This window comes from Bufo bufo, chromosome 6, assembly GCF_905171765.1.
Source record: "Bufo bufo chromosome 6, aBufBuf1.1, whole genome shotgun sequence".
NCBI lineage: Eukaryota > Metazoa > Chordata > Amphibia > Anura > Bufonidae > Bufo > Bufo bufo.
Genome location: NC_053394.1, coordinates 341,962,090 through 341,977,833, shown reverse-complemented (window position 1 = coordinate 341,977,833; position 15,744 = coordinate 341,962,090). Strand labels below are relative to the sequence as shown.

The window sequence follows — 15,744 nt, the reverse complement described above, 5'->3', positions numbered from 1 at the left end:
CTGGACATTATATAGAAACCCAGCACTGTCTGATCCTGTCCTGATAATCTGCAGTCAGGAGATCACTTGACATTATATAGAGACCCAGCACTGTCTGATCCTGTCCTGATAATCTACAGCCAGGAGATCACTGGACATTATATAGAAACCCAGCGCTGTCTGATCCTGTCCTGATAATCTGTAGTCAGGAGATCACTGGACATTATATAGAGACCCAGCGCTGTCTGATCCTGTCCTGATAATCTGTAGTCAGGAGATCTCCAGCACTGTCTGATCCTGTTCTGATAATCTGTAGTCAGGAGATCACTGGCCATTATATAGAGACCCAGCACTGTCTGATCCTGTCCTGATAATCTGCAGTCAGGAGATCACTGGACATTATATAGAGACCCAGCACTGTCTGATCCTGTCCTGATAATCTACAGCCAGGAGATCACTGGACATTATATAGAAACCCAGCGCTGTCTGATCCTGTCCTGATAATCTGTAGTCAGGAGATCACTGGACATTATATAGAGACCCAGCGCTGTCTGATCCTGTCCTGATAATCTGTAGTCAGGAGATCTCCAGCACTGTCTGATCCTGTTCTGATAATCTGTAGTCAGGAGATCACTGGCCATTATATAGAGACCCAGCACTGTCTGATCCTGTCCTGATAATCTGCAGTCAGGAGATCACTGGACATTATATAGAGACCCAGCACTGTCTGATCCTGTCCTGATAATCTGTAGCCAGATCACTGGACATTATATAGAGACCCAGCACTGTCTGATCCTGTCCTGATAATCTGTAGTCAGGAGATCACTGGACATTATATAGAGACCCAGCGCTGTCTGATCCTGTCCTGATAATCTGTAGTCAGGAGATCTCCAGCACTGTCTGATCCTGTTCTGATAATCTGTAGTCAGGAGATCACTGGCCATTATATAGAGACCCAGCACTGTCTGATCCTGTCCTGATAATCTGCAGTCAGGAGATCACTGGACATTATATAGAGACCCAGCACTGTCTGATCCTGTCCTGATAATCTACAGCCAGGAGATCACTGGACATTATATAGAAACCCAGCGCTGTCTGATCCTGTCCTGATAATCTGTAGTCAGGAGATCACTGGACATTATATAGAGACCCAGCGCTGTCTGATCCTGTCCTGATAATCTGTAGTCAGGAGATCACTGGACATTATATAGAGACCCAGCACTGTCTGATCCTGTCCTGATAATCTGTAGTCAGGAGATCACTGGACATTATATAGAGACCCAGCACTGTCTGATCCTGTCCTGATAATCTGTAGTCAGGAGATCACTGGACATTATATATAGACCCAGCACTGTCTGATCCTGTCCTGATAATCTGTAGTCAGGAGATCACTGGACATTATATAGAAACCCAGCACTGTCTGATCCTGTCCTGATAATCTGTTGTCAGGAGATCACTGGACATTATATAGAAACCCAGCACTGTCTGATCCTGTCCTGATAATCTGTAGTCAGGAGATCACTGGACATTATATAGAAACCCAGCACTGTCTGATCCTGTCCTGATAATCTGCAGTCAGGAGATCACTTGACATTATATAGAGACCCAGCACTGTCTGATCCTGTCCTGATAATCTACAGCCAGGAGATCACTGGACATTATATAGAAACCCAGCGCTGTCTGTTCCTGTCCTGATAATCTGTAGTCAGGAGATCACTGGACATTATATAGAGACCCAGCGCTGTCTGATCCTGTCCTGATAATCTGTAGTCAGGAGATCTCCAGCACTGTCTGATCCTGTTCTGATAATCTGTAGTCAGGAGATCACTGGCCATTATATAGAGACCCAGCACTGTCTGATCCTGTCCTGATAATCTGCAGTCAGGAGATCACTGGACATTATATAGAGACCCAGCACTGTCTGATCCTGTCCTGATAATCTACAGCCAGGAGATCACTGGACATTATATAGAAACCCAGCGCTGTCTGATCCTGTCCTGATAATCTGTAGTCAGGAGATCACTGGACATTATATAGAGACCCAGCGCTGTCTGATCCTGTCCTGATAATCTGTAGTCAGGAGATCACTGGACATTATATAGAGACCCAGCACTGTCTGATCCTGTCCTGATAATCTGTAGTCAGGAGATCACTGGACATTATATAGAGACCCAGCACTGTCTGATCCTGTCCTGATAATCTGTAGTCAGGAGATCACTGGACATTATATATAGACCCAGCACTGTCTGATCCTGTCCTGATAATCTGTAGTCAGGAGATCACTGGACATTATATAGAAACCCAGCACTGTCTGATCCTGTCCTGATAATCTGTGGTCAGGAGATCACTGGACATTATATAGAAACCCAGCACTGTCTGATCCTGTCCTGATAATCTGTAGTCAGGAGATCACTGGACATTATATGGAGACCCAGCGCTGTCTGATCCTGTCCTGATAATCTGTAGTCAGGAGATCTCCAGCACTGTCTGATCCTGTTCTGATAATCTGTAGTCAGGAGATCACTGGCCATTATATAGAGACCCAGCACTGTCTGATCCTGTCCTGATAATCTGCAGTCAGGAGATCACTGGCCATTATATAGAAACCCAGCGCTGTCTGATCCTGTCCTGATAATCTGTAGTCAGGAGATCACTGGACATTATATAGAAACCCAGCGCTGTCTGATCCTGTCCTGATAATCTGTAGTCAGGAGATCACTGGACATTATATAGAGACCCAGCGCTGTCTGATCCTGTCCTGATAATCTGTAGTCAGGAGATCACTGGACATTATATAGAGACCCAGCACTGTCTGATCCTGTCCTGATAATCTGTAGTCAGGAGATCACTGGACATTATATAGAGACCCAGCACTGTCTGATCCTGTCCTGATAATCTGTAGTCAGGAGATCACTGGACATTATATATAGACCCAGCACTGTCTGATCCTGTCCTGATAATCTGTAGTCAGGAGATCACTGGACATTATATAGAAACCCAGCACTGTCTGATCCTGTCCTGATAATCTGTGGTCAGGAGATCACTGGACATTATATAGAAACCCAGCACTGTCTGATCCTGTCCTGATAATCTGTAGTCAGGAGATCACTGGACATTATATAGAGACCCAGCGCTGTCTGATCCTGTCCTGATAATCTGTAGTCAGGAGATCTCCAGCACTGTCTGATCCTGTTCTGATAATCTGTAGTCAGGAGATCACTGGTCATTATATAGAGACCCAGCACTGTCTGATCCTGTCCTGATAATCTGCAGTCAGGAGATCACTGGACATTATATAGAGACCCAGCACTGTCTGATCCTGTCCTGATAATCTACAGCCAGGAGATCACTGGACATTATATAGAAACCCAGCACTGTCTGATCCTGTCCTGATAATCTGTAGTCAGGAGATCACTGGACATTATATAGAAACCCAGCGCTGTCTGATCCTGTCCTGATAATCTGTAGTCAGGAGATCACTGGACATTATATAGAGACCCAGCGCTGTCTGATCCTGTCCTGATAATCTGTAGTCAGGAGATCACTGGACATTATATAGAGACCCAGCACTGTCTGATCCTGTCCTGATAATCTGTAGTCAGGAGATCACTGGACATTATATAGAGACCCAGCACTGTCTGATCCTGTCCTGATAATCTGTAGTCAGGAGATCACTGGACATTATATATAGACCCAGCACTGTCTGATCCTGTCCTGATAATCTGTAGTCAGGAGATCACTGGACATTATATAGAAACCCAGCACTGTCTGATCCTGTCCTGATAATCTGTGGTCAGGAGATCACTGGACATTATATAGAAACCCAGCACTGTCTGATCCTGTCCTGATAATCTGTAGTCAGGAGATCACTGGACATTATATAGAGACCCAGCGCTGTCTGATCCTGTCCTGATAATCTGTAGTCAGGAGATCTCCAGCACTGTCTGATCCTGTTCTGATAATCTGTAGTCAGGAGATCACTGGTCATTATATAGAGACCCAGCACTGTCTGATCCTGTCCTGATAATCTGCAGTCAGGAGATCACTGGACATTATATAGAGACCCAGCACTGTCTGATCCTGTCCTGATAATCTACAGCCAGGAGATCACTGGACATTATATAGAAACCCAGCGCTGTCTGATCCTGTCCTGATAATCTGTAGTCAGGAGATCACTGGACATTATATAGAGACCCAGCACTGTCTGATCCTGTCCTGATAATCTGTAGTCAGGAGATCACTGGACATTATAGAGAAACCCAGCACTGTCTGATCCTGTCCTGATAATCTGTAGTCAGGAGATCACTGGACATTATATAGAGACCCAGCACTGTCTGATCCTGTCCTGATAATCTGCAGTCAGGAGATCACTGGACATTATATAGAAACCCAGCACTGTCTGATCCTGTCCTGATAATCTGTAGTCAGGAGATCTCCAGCACTGTCTGATCCTGTTCTGATAATCTGTAGTCAGGAGATCACTGGACATTATATAGAGACCCAGCGCTGTCTGATCCTGTCCTGATAATCTGTGGTCAGGACATCACTGGACATTATATAGAAACCCAGCACTGTCTGATCCTGTCCTGATAATCTGTAGTCAGGAGATCACTGGACATTATATAGAAACCCAGCACTGTCTGATCCTGTCCTGATAATCTGTAGTCAGGAGATCTCCAGCACTGTCTGATCCTGTTCTGATAATCTGTAGTCAGGAGATCACTGGACATTATATAGAGACCCAGCGCTGTCTGATCCTGTCCTGATAATCTGTGGTCAGGAGATCACTGGACATTATATAGAAACCCAGCACTGTCTGATCCTGTCCTGATAATCTGTAGTCAGGAGATCACTGGACATTATATAGAAACCCAGCACTGTCTGATCCTGTCCTGATAATCTGTAGTCAGGAGATCTCCAGCACTGTCTGATCCTGGCCTGATAATCTGTAGTCAGGAGATCACTGGACATTATATAGAAACACAGCACTGTCTGATCCTGTCCTGATAATCTGTGGTCAGGAGATCACTGGACATTATATAGAGACCCAGCGCTGTCTGATCCTGTCCTGATAATCTGTGGTCAGGAGATCACTGGACATTATATAGAAACCCAGCACTGTCTGATCCTGTCCTGATAATCTGTAGTCAGGAGATCACTGGACATTATATAGAAACCCAGCACTGTCTGATCCTGTCCTGATAATCTGTAGTCAGGAGATCTCCAGCACTGTCTGATCCTGTTCTGATAATCTGTAGTCAGGAGATCACTGGACATTATATAGAGACCCAGCGCTGTCTGATCCTGTCCTGATAATCTGTGGTCAGGACATCACTGGACATTATATAGAAACCCAGCACTGTCTGATCCTGTCCTGATAATCTGTAGTCAGGAGATCACTGGACATTATATAGAAACCCAGCACTGTCTGATCCTGTCCTGATAATCTGTAGTCAGGAGATCTCCAGCACTGTCTGATCCTGTTCTGATAATCTGTAGTCAGGAGATCACTGGACATTATATAGAGACCCAGCGCTGTCTGATCCTGTCCTGATAATCTGTGGTCAGGAGATCACTGGACATTATATAGAAACCCAGCACTGTCTGATCCTGTCCTGATAATCTGTAGTCAGGAGATCACTGGACATTATATAGAAACCCAGCACTGTCTGATCCTGTCCTGATAATCTGTAGTCAGGAGATCTCCAGCACTGTCTGATCCTGGCCTGATAATCTGTAGTCAGGAGATCACTGGACATTATATAGAAACCACCAGTATGCATTCTGTCACTAGGCTGTACAATAAACTCCACTGCTATGCAATCACTTCTTTATAATCTGTAACCTATATGCTATTATTAATATTTATTATTATGGTGCACTGCACATATGAAAAGGGATGAACATACATAAAGCAAAACAAGTACAATAAGCGTGAACAAGACAAGTTACAAACTGGCACAGAAGGAGAAAGGACCCGGCCGGCGAGGGTTTACAATCTGCGTGATACATATATAAGTGGTTCTGTCATTGAATATATAAGTATTCTTGATTCATGTCAAAGACTGAATAAGGAAACAACTGCCTTGAATTTCAGAATTTTCATGCCTTGTTCTTGTGCTGTCTTTTACCCCAGATTGGCACAGCAAAAAATATCTTTACTACACCCACACAGATGTCTTTGCATAGCCGGGTGGGGGTGGTGTGAAAGAACAAGATCCCCCTCCCCCTTACCCATCCTTCTTAATGCATGCTGCAGTGGGAGCGTCACTGTCACCGGCTGTGCTGCCTGACACCTCCCATGTATACATGTATACCGTGCAGTGCCTCTCTACCCCCATTAGTGAGCTCTGCTATTGCTCATTTCACTTTGTGCTGTTTTCCATCTACATACCCACCTTTCTTCATGCCTCTTGTCTTATCCCTCAACCTACCACCCATTTTCTGCCAATTTTTTATTTATTCTCCCACGTCTTTTTATTTTTTTCTATTAGAGTATACAGCATTTTGTGCCAAGCAGGGTGTGAGGTGAGATGGCGGTCATTCATCACTCCCAAACCTCAGGCAGTTAGTTATGGAAGAACTATGACAAATCCTCCCATGAATCCTCATCTTTCTACACATGTAATGTTAGCAAGCCATGGGGAAAGAAAAATTAGCACAGTGCAAAGCGTTAACGCTATCCATCCCAATCACCTTATATATCCCTATTTTAATAAAAGTTATCAACACCTTACAAGACACGTAGATGTCTGCCATTTGCATGGAACCAGAGGAAAGGTCCAAAGGTCCAAATCTTTATTTTCCACAGCTAGGAGCACCTACAGTAGGTAATGAATCCTAATGCGTTTTTATGTTTCTGATAAGGCCTCCTTTTTGTAGCCAATAGAAATAAAAAGCCACTTATGGTGTTTCCCTATAGCTTATATAGCACAAACATAGTCTGCAGCAGTGTACAGAGATAGTTGTCATTCACATCTGTCCCTACCTCAGGCCCTATTCACACAACCGTGGGGCCCACCCTGCCTGTGTTGCGAACCTCAAACCGAGGGTCGGCAAAACACGGGAATTGGCCGTGTGCACTACACATAATGGTGCGGACCCATTGATTTCAATGGGTACCCGATCCGCAAGATGTATCCTATCTTTGGCGGCGCAAAGGCACAGACCCAAAAGCACATGAAAAGACACGTAAGCCGTGTGTTTCCGAGTCCGTGCCTCTGCGCTGCAAAGGATCGAACATGTTCCATCTTTCGCCGCATCTTGTGGATTGTAGACCATTGAAGTCAATGGGTCCGCACCACAATGCAGAGTGCATACAGCCGGTGCCCATGTTTTGCTGACCCGCAGTCTGCGGTGCTCAATGTGTTGTGTGAATGGGGCCTCAGACACATATAGGGGACGATTAACCTATTAGAATCTTTTTGGAGCATAGAAGGAAACTACACTGAACAAAAATATAAACACAACACTTTCGGTTTTGCTCCCAGGTTGCATGAGCTGAACTGAAAGATCTGAAACATTTTCTACATACACAAAATACCCATTACTGTAAATATTGTTCACAAATCTGTCTAAATCTGTGTTAGTGAGCACTTCTCCTTTGCCGAGATAATCCATCCCACCTCACAGGTGTGGCATATCAAGGTGCTGATTAGACAGCATGAATATTGCACAGGTGTGCCTTAGATTGCCCACAATAAAAGGCCACTCTGAAATGTGCACAGTTTTGCCTTAATGGGTGGGGGTGGGAAAACCAGTCAGTATCTGGTGTGGCCACCATTTGCCCCACGCAGTGCAACACATCTCCATCGCATATAGTTCAGATTGTTAATTGTGGCCTGTAGAATGTTGGTCCACTCCTCTGGAACACGCTGTCGTATACGCCGATCCAGAGCATCCCAAACATGCTCAATGGGTGACATGTCCGGTGAGTATGCTGTCCATGCAAGAACTGGGATGTTTTCAGCTTCCAGGAATTGTGTACAGACCATTGCAATATGGGGCCGTGCATTATCATGCTGCAACATGAGGTGATGGTCGTGGATGAATGGCACAACAATGGGCCTCAGGATCTCGTCACGGTATCTCTGTGCATTCAAAATGCCATCAATAAAATGCACCTGTGTTTGTTCTCCATAAGATACGCCTGCCCATACCATAACCTCGCCGCCACCATGGGCCACTTGATCCACAACGTTGACGTCAGCAAACCGTTCACCCACATGACACCACACGCTGTCTGCCATCTGCCCTGAACAGTGAAAACCGGGACTCATCCGTGAACAGAATGCCTCTCCAACGTGCCAGACACCATCAAATGTGAGCATTTGCCCACTCAAGTCGACGAACTAAAGTCAGGCCCAGACCCCGATGAGGACGACGAGCATGCAGATGAGCTTCCCTGAGACGGTTTCTGACAGTTTGTGCAGAAATTCTTTGGTTGTGCAAACCGATTGTTGCTGCAGCTGTCCGGGTGGCTGGTCTCAGACGATCATGGAGGTGAACATGCTGGATGTAGAGGTCCTGGGCTGGTGTGGTTACACGTGGTCTGCGGTTGTGAGGCCGGTTGGATGTACTGCCAAATTCTCTGAAATGCCTTTGGAGATGGTTTATGGTAGAGAAATGAACATTCATTGCACGGGCAACAGCTCTGGTAGAAATTCCTGCAGTCAGCATGCCAATTGCACGCTCCCTCAAACGTTGCGACATCTGTGGCATTGTGCTGTGTGATCAAACTGCACATTTCAGAGTGGCCTTTTATTGTGGACAGTCTAAGGCATACCTGTTCAATATTCATGCGCCCCGTTGCCGTAGTCCGTGGGGGCAGCCGCAGCGCATCGCAAAAAGATAGGACGTGTTCTATCTTTTTGCGGAACGGAAGTACGGTTCCGTAGGGTTCCGTTCCGCACCATTCCGCATCTCCGGACCCATTCAAGTAAATGGGTCCGCATCCGTGATGCGGAATGCCCACAGAACGCCACCCGTGTATTGCGGATCCGCAAATGTGGTCCGCAATACGGTAACGGGGAGCACACGCCAGTGTGAAAGAGGCCTAACACAGATTTTTTTTTAAAACTGTTTATTTTTATTGAAATAAACATTATCACATAAACATCAAAAAGGAGTTCTTAGTTTTTTGTATAGTTGGAAATAAGTACAACAAGATACAAAGATATTGGTGTACGCAGACACCTAAAGCAATTATGGGAAGTCAAGGTTTTTATATGAACAATACAGCATTGAAATGATTGAAGTATCGTAACATTGTATTCAATAACACAATAACACCCTCCCCCCCACCAGTGCCATCTTAAGAGCATTATAGGCCCCCGGGCAATACAGTGCACTGGGGCCCTGTCTACACAATCACGCACTAGAATAAAAATGCAAATTATCAATAAGGCGATATTTATTGGTACTTTCAACAAAATCAGTGTTTAATATAGGAATAATATATAGGGGGGGCACAAAGATACCACAGTCAAAAATGGGGGGGCAAAAACAAAATAAGTATATATAAATAAGATTACAAAATATGAGAGAATTGCGGTCTGCAGGGATACATTTATAATAAAACTATTTACTTACAAAAGAAGCTGTTCAATCGTCTGCTGTGCCGTCCTCTGCTTGCTTCCGTGGATTCTTTCCCCTTCTTTCTGTCTCTCGTCAGTGCGCAGGCGCACTGTTATGGTGGATCTGTGGAAGACACACTGTTATGGGGGCATCTGTGGATGACAGTGTTATTATGCCTCTCATTAGCCCCCATATGCTGCCTCTCATCATTAGCCCCCATATGCCTCATCATTAGCCCCCATATGCCTCATCATTAGCCCCCATATGCCTCATCATTAGCCCCCATATGCCTCTCCATTAGCCCCCATATGCCTCTCCATTAGCCCCCATATGCCTCTCCATTAGCCCCCATATGCCTCTCCATTAGCCCCCATATGCCTCATTAGCCCCCATATGCCTCTCCATTAGCCCCCATATGCCTCATTAGCCCCCATATGCCTCTCCATTAGCCCCCATATGCCTCTCCATTAGCCCCCATATGCCTCTCCATTAGCCCCCATATGCCTCTCCATTAGCCCCCATATGCCTCTCCATTAGCCCCCATATGCCTCTCCATTAGCCCCCATATGCCTCTCCATTAGCCCCCATATGCCTCTCCATTAGCCCCCATATGCCTCTCCATTAGCCCCCATATGCCTCATTAGCCCCCATATGCCTCATTAGCCCCCATATGCCTCTCCATTAGCCCCCATATGCCTCTCCATTAGCCCCCATATGCCTCTCCATTAGCCCCCATATGCCTCTCCATTAGCCCCCATATGCCTCTCCATTAGCCCCCATATGCCTCATTAGCCCCCATATGCCTCTCCATTAGCCCCCATATGCCTCATTAGCCCCCATATGCCTCTCCATTAGCCCCCATATGCCTCTCCATTAGCCCCCATATGCCTCTCCATTAGCCCCCATATGCCTCTCCATTAGCCCCCATATGCCTCTCCATTAGCCCCCATATGCCTCTCCATTAGCCCCCATATGCCTCTCCATTAGCCCCCATATGCCTCTCCATTAGCCCCCATATGCCTCTCCATTAGCCCCCATATGCCTCTCCATTAGCCCCCATATGCCTCATTAGCCCCCATATGCCTCTCCATTAGCCCCCATATGCCTCTCCATTAGCCCCCATATGCCTCATTAGCCCCCATATGCCTCTCCATTAGCCCCCATATGCCTCATTAGCCCCCATATGCCTCTCCATTAGCCCCCATATGCCTCATTAGCCCCCATATGCCTCTCCATTAGCCCCCATATGCCTCTCCATTAGCCCCCATATGCCTCATTAGCCCCCATATGCCTCATTAGCCCCCATATGCCTCTCCATTAGCCCCCATATGCCTCTCCATTAGCCCCCATATGCCTCATTAGCCCCCATATGCCTCTCCATTAGCCCCCATATGCCTCTCCATTAGCCCCCATATGCCTCTCCATTAGCCCCCATATGCCTCTCCATTAGCCCCCATATGCCTCATTAGCCCCCATATGCCTCTCCATTAGCCCCCATATGCCTCATTAGCCCCCATATGCCTCATTAGCCCCCATATGCCTCTCCATTAGCCCCCATATGCCTCTCCATTAGCCCCCATATGCCTCATTAGCCCCCATATGCCTCTCCATTAGCCCCCATATGCCTCTCCATTAGCCCCCATATGCCTCATTAGCCCCCATATGCCTCTCCATTAGCCCCCATATGCCTCTCCATTAGCCCCCATATGCCTCATTAGCCCCCATATGCCTCTCCATTAGCCCCCATATGCCTCTCCATTAGCCCCCATATGCCTCTCCATTAGCCCCCATATGCCTCTCCATTAGCCCCCATATGCCTCTCCATTAGCCCCCCATATGCCTCTCTCCATTAGCCCCCCATATGCCTCTCTCCATTAGCCCCCCATATGCCTCTCCATTAGCCCCCCATATGCCTCTCCATTAGCCCCCATATGCCTCTCCATTAGCCCCCCATATGCCTCATTAGCCCCCATATGCCTCATTAGCCCCCATATGCCTCATTAGCCCCCATATGCCTCTCCATTAGCCCCCATATGCCTCTCCATTAGCCCCCATATGCCTCTCCATTAGCCCCCCATATGCCTCTCTCCATTAGCCCCCCATATGCCTCTCTCCATTAGCCCCCCATATGCCTCTCTCCATTAGCCCCCCATATGCCTCTCCATTAGCCCCCCATATGCCTCTCCATTAGGCCCCATATGCCTCTCCATTAGCCCCCTTATGCCCCCAGCAGCCACATTTTCTTATAAAATAAAAAATCACTTACCTCTCCTGCTCCTGGACGCCGCCTGCCTCTCCTCAGTCGACTCTGTGCTCTGAACTGGCGCGCACAGCGTGAGGTCACAGAGCGCCCTCACGCTGTGCGCAGCCCTGCACAGCCGACAGCCGAGGACCAGGAAGTGGTGAGTACAGAGCGTTCACCACTTCCTGGTCTCTCGGTTCTAATGAGCGCTTCCATAATGGAAGCGCTCATTAGTATTCAACTGGGGGGGCAACCTGTGTGTGTTAGGCGGCCGTTCCCGCGGGTGGTGGGTTCACTGGGCAGGCGGGCCCCCAGGCAAGTGGGGCCCCCGGGCAACTGCCCAGCGTGCCCATTGGAAAAGACGGCCCTGCCCCCCACCCCTTCCCAACTCGAGCAGAGAGACATCAATGTCTGTAGATTTAAGGACAATCATACATTTGGCATCAAGACAGTTCTGTCTAGCTATATTGGCTCAGCCGTTCAAACATTACACAATAACTATGTAGATCCCCTGGAAAGTGAGTGTAAGAAGGACATTTGTCCCCGTATACAATCTTGAACTAATGCCTGTGAAGCTAGTTGCGCTGACTCAACGCACCCCTGCCATAAAGATAGGAACTTATTTGGAAAGTTTTGTTTAGCATATACTCCCTTTTCTAATTTCAGGATTACATTCATCCCATTAAACTCTTGCCTTATGGGCACTAACACAGATTTAGACAGATTTGTGAACAATATTTGACAGTAATGGGTCTTTTGTGTATGTAGAAAATGTTTCAGATCTTTGAGTTTAGCTCATGCAAAATGGGAGCAAAACCGAAAGTGTTGCGTTTATATTTTTGTTCACTGTACATTACCTAGAGGAAACCCACACAAAAACACAGAGAACATACCATACAAACATACGCAGGAGCCACGATTCACACTTGCTCCATTGACATTAAATGGACATATGGCTTGGGGGATCAAGACTGATAAGTGATCATTCAGTGTATTGTAATACTAAATTTCAGATAGAATTGTGTGTAAAAAGAAAAAACAAAGGACACAGGGACACAACGCACTGGGCTACATTTCACTTCAAATATACAAAGAGGGTACCATACTCTTCTGCTTGTACTCACATAACTGGAACTTGGAGCTCCTTGGGCCTTGCACAAAAGGTGTACCCACAACATCCACTAATGATGTGAACTGCCGCCATATTTAATGACTTTGTGATAACAGGATTGGTTGCTAGTGAGATAGCGTTGTCTTATATTCTTGTATCTTTACATTCGCATGGACAGGACTACCTTCAGTGGAGGCAGACCGCACAATTGCCATGGGGCCTGGGGGGGAGCCCAGCTCTGAACTCCTTCTTTTTTTCCCGACAAGAAAACACAGCATTGCAATGCAGCCGTCACTAGGGGAAGCTCAACTCAAAGAGATTATTTCAGCTTCCATTCTAGTAAATGGTAACCATGTAATGCACTGAGCTCCCCCTAGTGGTGGCTGGAGGCCACCAGATTTGTAACACACGGAAAGCTGAATTATCAATGTAATTTTGCCAGTTGTCTGGTGTGAATATATTGAGAAATATGGTATTCAGAATGAGAGCCATGTTTATAAAACACGTATACCCAGAAGTCGGATAAAGTGGGTGAGGTGGAGGATGACTGTTTATTACAGCTTTTTTTTTTTTTTTTTTAAATGTCTTTTGCGTAATAAAAAAAAAAAGCTTGAATTTGTCATAAATATGTGCTTCATGCTTTGCATTGCTTGGGAGCAATTGTTGCACGCGTCCTGGGAAACTGGATGGGGCAAGGAGGCCCACACTCAGATCTGTATACGCCCCTGTTTGTATGTAACTAGTATAAAGCAATGCATTAACCCATCACTTGGTAAAGCTCCAGAGTCCTCTTAGGTTGGGGTGGTCTGGATGCCTACCGATGCTAGACCAACATGTTCCCATTAGAACGCCCTTAGGGACAGGACAAGCAGAGCTCATCTAAGTATTACAAACTTAATAAACAAAAAAACCTTGCCCAGCATTATTACAATGTTCACAGCGCTGCCGCTACCAGAGCCAACTGTCATAGCAACGGCAAGAAAATATGCATGAAAAATGCTTTTATACGAAACATTAACTTGTTAAAGTCTTTCTATAGAGCTTCAGAAAGAAGGCTGCACGGTTGTTGTCTAAGTATGTTAATTAATTTGTAGGACATTTTGAAATACAAAATACATGCACAACCAAAAATGTTTTAGGAATAAAACATGCTAAAAGACTACTAAGAAGATACATACTTGTTATGCTCTACACTATTTACCTACAAGGGCCTACAGTCAACAGACAGAACACACGCTCACTTATAATTACATTCTAAATTATGGTTTTATAAGTACAGGTCGTATTCTAACCTGACTCGTTTTTATGAGGAGAGGCCTAGACAGAGGGGCGGCTGTGGATGTAGTGTTTCTGGAGTTTGCAAAGGCATTTGTTACCATCCCTCATAGATGTTTAATAGGTAAAATAAGGTCTATAGGCTTAGAAAGTATAGTTTGTAAATGGATTGAAAACTGTTGTGGTCAATGATTCCTATTCAGAATGGTCCCGGGTTATAAGTGGTGTATCCTAAGGTTCATGGCGGTCCCCTAATATTGAAAGAGGTTTTTCGAAAGTTTTTTCTACTGATCAGGGGAGGTCCGACACCCGGGACCCCCGCCGATAAGCTATTTGAGAAGGCAGCGGCACTTGCAGTAGCGCCGCGGCCTTCTCCAGTTTTTCCTAGGCCATGTGGGCTAGACATGGGACTCCTGCCTGGGGTCTGATCCACCAGCTGTTCTCCTTGTAGCCAGTACATTAAAATCCAGAACAAGGCTTCCGGTTTTGCAGTCTCTGGAATTCTGATAATGCAAGCTACCAAGGACATACTGTACTGACATGTATTGAGCTTCACAGCCGATGAATTTATAAACAGACTAATGGACAAAGCTTGGTGTCGGGCATGGGGAATTTTACGGTACTATAATTAAATAGGTCCCTGTGTAAATAAAACAAAGAGGCTCTTGGCATACGTGGGGTGTCGGCATGCCATATTTGAATAATTACTTTGTGATTGTCACCAGCTTCTACAGATTGCTTATGACCATTTTTTGTCCCTTAGACTGCATACAGGTGCCCGTAATTCTACTTTCTACAACCTCAGTTGTGTGGAGCCAAAATACTGCGCCTGAAGAAGTGTATGCGACCTGATTGCATCTCCATATACCTCTAATTACATCCGGAGGCAATCTGTTGGAGACTATTACGTAAATATTCTATTTTAGGGGAGAATATCTCTCAAATATGATAATATATTGAGCACTATAAGGTGGCACATGAAGTGCAGGGACTTCGCTTGTATGGGAGCTATGGAGACGGTGTAGTACAGCCTCATAAAATGTTTCTGTAGTTCTGACTACCTCTGGTCGCTGCTTTCAGTTGGGATTGGTTTGGGGTGGTAGTCCTGTTCTAGTGATAGGCAGGGGCAGACTGGGACCTTAAAGTGGCCCTGGAAAAAAACTTCTATATCATCAATAATGTCTAATAAGTTGTGAATTACAGAAGTAGACCCTAGTGGCAAATGATTATCCCCACAGGCAGCTCCAAATGTTTTTTTTTTTTCTCCTAGAACTTTCGGGACCACTACTGAATCAGAGAGTCTGTGCCCACCGGAAGATCCTCTTGTACTGATCCTACTGGTGGGCCAGTCTGACACTTGGGGCTGATCTCAGAAATGCAGACTGCAACTATCAGACATTTATGGCATATGCTGTAATTATGTCATAAATGTTAGAGATGGAAACACCCCTTTAAATGGGATTCAAGGAATTTTTTATTTTTTAATCCAGCCCCAGTGGTATCTGTGAAGACATCTATAGTTATCTGCTCCCCTCTGCTCTGTTTCCAGCCTTCTGGTCTC

The 15,744-nt window shown here is 45.9% G+C and overlaps 1 protein-coding gene across 5 annotated transcripts in view; it reads right to left on the bottom strand.

Annotated features, from left to right (window-relative positions):
- The window catches only part of EPB41L1 (erythrocyte membrane protein band 4.1 like 1), a 168,552-nt gene that overhangs the window by 79,790 nt on the left and 73,018 nt on the right, over positions 1-15,744 (bottom strand). Inside the window, exon 1 of one of the 5 annotated variants that reach the window (XM_040436501.1) lies at positions 13,670-13,772. The exons of the other annotated variants lie outside the window; for them this stretch is intronic. The gene's annotated coding sequence lies outside the window, so the exon portion shown is untranslated. Of the gene's footprint in view, positions 1-13,669; positions 13,773-15,744 lie in introns of those variants that run through there. 5 annotated transcript variants of the gene reach the window in all.